This window comes from Otolemur garnettii, unplaced genomic scaffold (assembly GCF_000181295.1).
Source record: "Otolemur garnettii isolate 467f Iridium unplaced genomic scaffold, OtoGar3 scaffold00230, whole genome shotgun sequence".
In the NCBI taxonomy this organism is placed as follows: domain Eukaryota; kingdom Metazoa; phylum Chordata; class Mammalia; order Primates; family Galagidae; genus Otolemur; species Otolemur garnettii.
The window spans coordinates 1,348,362-1,353,084 of record NW_003852625.1 but is presented as its reverse complement, the minus strand read 5'-3'; the positions used below and the strand labels follow the sequence as shown (position 1 = coordinate 1,353,084).

The following is a 4,723-nucleotide window of genomic DNA, read 5'->3' as shown; positions in this document are numbered from 1 at the left end:
TGTTAATTTACTTTTGTAATAACAAGGGTAGTATTTGGCTTCAAACTCAGGTTGGTAGGACATTTTGGAGATACCCTTTTCCTTTTTGTCATAATCTTTGTGTCTATATTAAAGATGGTATATCTTGGATGTTCTTCATGATTTTAGTGTTTTCCATCCATGAGATTTTGAAATAGCATATTCAATATTGTTTTTTTTTCTTTTTTAAAAATTTTAACAGTTTCAGGGAGTAAAGTTTAATTCTGTTTTGTGTATGTAGTGTATGGTGGTCAATATTCTGTTTTAATTTATCCTTTCAAGATGTAGATTGGTTTGAAAGATTTTATGAAAACATAATTCCATAGGGTGAGAGCACAGAAAGATAGATTATGCATCTGGGTAAAATAAAATTTTATATATATACTTACAGAGTTGTTGAATATATGATACATTTTAGATTACTTCATATAGCAATATAATAAGTATTCTTGTTAATATCACAAGTTCTTGAATCCCCAAATAGCACTTTTTTTAGAATATTTATATTTCTTAATTAGAATTAAATATCTATGAGATTAATTTCCTAAAGATTACTTTATTTAATAATTTGAATTACAGTAGACCAAACAATTGTACAAAAATTAGAATTAATACATATTCTAACCTCTTAATCTGCTTTATTTTTATTTTAGAATGAATTTACTTTAGTCATGACATTTACTGTTTTATTCATTGATTTTTACAAATATCAGTTGCATGCCTTGTGGTAGATTCATGGTATCTTTTGTTGAATGTTATATTTACTTGTCTTCGCCTTCACAGTGTTGAGAGTCTAATGGAGCAAGAGTCAGAGAGTAAACATAAAAAAAATACAGGGTATCCCAACATTTGTCCCTAAAGTTGCCATACACCTTTATTTATAAAATATTCATTGTAATATTTTACAAAGTATTTACAGAGAAGTGGCCAACACAGAGAATGTTTTGTAAATATTTTATAAAAATTTGTAGTGAATATTTTGTAAATTAAGGTGTACATTAGCTGTAATTTCCCATTTTCCCTATGTATGGCAACTTAAGGGTAAACTTCTGGGTTACCTTGTGTATGTGTATGTGTGTGTGTGTGCATGTGCACAGGCACGTATATAAAATTTCAAACTGTAATGAGTACTGTGAAGGAAAGGAACATAATACAAAAATGTGAATAGGGAATATCTCTTTGGGAGGATGAAGTTATAAGTCAAGATCCAAATGAAGAAAAGCCACCTACTTGAAGTGCAAGGGGAAAAGCATCTTGGGTGGGAAGAATTACATGTGCAAAGGCCTCAAGTCAGGAAGGAACTTGATGTACTTGAAAAAAGTAAAAGAAAATGGGCAAGATTGGAGCAGAATGGCTAAAGGGAACAGTGATTCAAGTTGATTTTGGACAGGTCATTACGGGTGAAGTCATGTGGTGGCTTTGTAGGCCGTGGTAAGAAATTTGAAGTTTAATTAAAGTACAATGAGAAGTCATGGAATAGTTCTGAAAATGATCTGATTTATGTTTTAAAAAATTATTTTGAGGGTGGTACCTGTGGCTCAGTGAGGAGGGCACTGGTCCCATATTCTGAGGGTGGGAGGTTCAAACCCACCGGCTAAATTGCAACAAAAAAATAGGCAGGCGTTGTGGCAGGCACCTATAGTCTCAGCTACTCGGGAGGCTGAGTAAGGAGAATCGCTGAAGACCAGGATTTGGAGGTTGCTGTGAGCTGTGGGAGGCCACGGCACTCTACCGAGGGTGATAAAGTGAGACTCTGTCTCTACAAAAATAGAAAAAATTATTTTGGCTCTTATGTGGATAGATTGGAAGTAAGCAGATATAGAAGCACAGGGACTAGTTCAGTTTTTGCAGTACTGCCAAGAGATCAAGAGGTCTGGAATAGAGATGTACATATATAATGTTTAATTTTCTAGTAACTCATTTTGAAAAAAGTAAAAAGTAGGGGGCAGCGCCTGTGGCTCAGGGAGTAGGGCACTGGCCCCATATGCCAGAGGTGGCGGGTTCAAGCCCAGCCCCAGCCAAAAACTGCAAAAAAAAAAAAAAAGTGGGAAGTTATTTGAATAATATATGTTATTTACCCTGGTATATTCAAAATATTCTAATTTAACATGTAATTAACATAATACTGGTGAGATATTTTACATGTTTGTCTTATTAAACCTTTGGAATCTGGTATGCATTTTACATTTATTGTATGTCTTAATTTTGACTGGACACTTTTCAAGTGTTCAATATCTATATATGGGTATTAGCTCCTTACTAAACTGGGCAGGACAGATCTGTAGAGTTGTGTTTTGATTGTGCTAATTGCCTACTCAAAGCCTGTATTAAACTACTTAGAAAATTTTTGTATGTGCTTTTCACTTTAATACTCAGATTCTTGGCTGTGTGGTTTTTACTACCTAGAATGCCCTTCCAATCCTTGTCTATTTTGTAAACTATTGTACATAGACAGGCTTTATACTACATAATAATTGTGTATGTTATATTAGCTTTTGGAGTCAGACATCACATGGCTTTATGCCCTTTTTTGACTCTTAATGACTATATGTTCTTATGTCTTTAACATGCCACCCAGATAAAGAATTTTGTCTTTCATCTTCAGTTTTCTAATGGGTAAAAAGGAAATGATCACACAGGTGCTGTCAAAATTAAATGAAATAATGTGTGTAGAGAACATTTCTTCAATAAACAGATAATTGTTCTTTGCTGCAAATTTGTGGACGTATTTGTGCAGTAGAGTTGGATGAATTTCAGCTCTAATCATGGTTTAACCGTTTAACTCTTCTGTGGCCTTGTGTAAGTTAACTTTGCAAAGCCTATTTCCTTATCTAAAATATTAAACCATACCCACTTCATAAGGTTGTTAATGAGAATTAAATGTGTGCTTGGCAATTAGAATTAAGTGTGTGTTTGGCAATTAGATAAAACATGTTATAATTTATAAGCTTTATTATCATTTGTAAAAAAATGAATAAATGTAAAACTGTTAAGGATTATGTATAAAATAGGAGGCATATCTCAGTACCTATAGCACACTGTAGGCACTCAACAAATGCTAGCAATTATTGCGTCTTCATCCTTCAAGACTAAATTTAAATGTCGCTTTCCTGGGTGAGGCTTTTCCTAACCTTACCAAGGAGAATTAGGTGATAATCAGTTGATATCTCTTTTCTCTTAGCACTTTGTATTTACATTTGGCAGAATCTGTAAACAGACTCATTTCCCCTCTGAGAACCCTTTGAAGACAAATTTTTTTAATTCATTTTTTTATTCATTTCATCTCAGGCATTCAGCATAGTGCTTGAATAGGTGCTTCTCTAAATTTGATATACTTCTTTTTTTTTTTTTTTTTAGACAGAGCCTCAAGCTGTCCCCCTGGGTAGAGTGCCGTGGCATTACAGCTCACAGCAACCTCCAACTCTTGGGCTCAAGCGAGTCTTCTGCCTCCGCCTCCCAAGTAGCTGGGACCATAGGCGCCTGCCACAACGCCCGGCTATTTTTTGGTTGCAGCCGTCATTGTTGTTTGGCGGGTCCGGGCTGGGGATTCGAACCCGCCACCTTAGGTGTACGTGGCTGGCGCCTTAGCCGGTTGAGCTATAGGCGCTGAGCCAATTTGATATACTTCTGAAAAGTACAAAAACCAGTTTTTGAGCATGAAGTTGTTTTCAGGAGAGGAATTATAGCATAGTAATCAATATCAGAGATTTTAGTGCTGGGTAATCTAGGGATCAAATTTGGATTGGTGTCTGCAAGTTGTATGTCCTTGGGTATATTGCTCAATCCCTTCTAAGCTTCGTTTCTTCATCTGTAAAATGAGAAAACACCACCAGTGTGCTTAATAAGCAGTCATTGTAGAATGTGTGGTAAATTTGCAAATTGAAGTGAAAAATTCTTTATCTGGGTGGCATACTTTGTCATTTAGAAAATTTAAGGACAATTTTAGCCTTACACCAAAATAGATATGTATTCAATACGTTGCAGACTTTTTTTTTGGTATTTTCTTTTTTCATAATTATTAGATGGATATTATTTATACAACTAAAGCATTTATTTATTTATCTATCTCTATCTATTTATTTTTTGAGACAGAGCCTCAAGCTGTCGCCCTGAGTAGAGTCCTGTGTCATCACAGCTCATAGCAACCTTTAACTCCTGGGCTTAAGTGATTGTCTTGCCTCAGCCTCCCAAGTAGCTGGGACTATAAGCGCCTGCCATAATGCCTGGCTATTTTTTGTTTGTAGTTGTCACTGTTACTTTGACGGGCCCGGGCTAGATTTTAACCCGCCATCTCTGGTGTATGTGGCTGGCGCCTTAGCCGCTTGAGCTACAGGCGCCGAGCCTAAATCATATTTTTAGAGCTAATGAAGAGGAAACTGTATAAAGTTAAGAAATATTTCAAAGCTCTGTGGTGAAGTTTGCCAAACCAATGAGAAAAGTAGGTTTCCTATGAAGATGATTTTATATAGCAAGGCAGTCAGCTTTTCTGAATCTCTCAGGAGAAATATTAGATTATTGTTTAATAGTTGACCCTTTACAACAGGAAAAAATATTGCATGAATGACATGAATAAGATGTTTTATAGGGTAATTTTTATTTTCTTATTTTTGAGACAGAGCCTCAAGCTGTCCCCGTTGGTAGAGTGCCGTGGCATTATAGCTCACAGCAACCTCCAACTCCTAGGCTCAAGCAAGTCTCCTGCCTC

General features: G+C 35.6%; 1 protein-coding gene across 1 annotated transcript in view; it reads left to right on the top strand.

Annotated features, from left to right (window-relative positions):
* LRCH2 (leucine rich repeats and calponin homology domain containing 2) overlaps positions 1 to 4,723 on the top strand; it is a 150,226-nt gene that overhangs the window by 66,507 nt on the left and 78,996 nt on the right. The gene's annotated exons all lie outside the window — the stretch shown is intronic.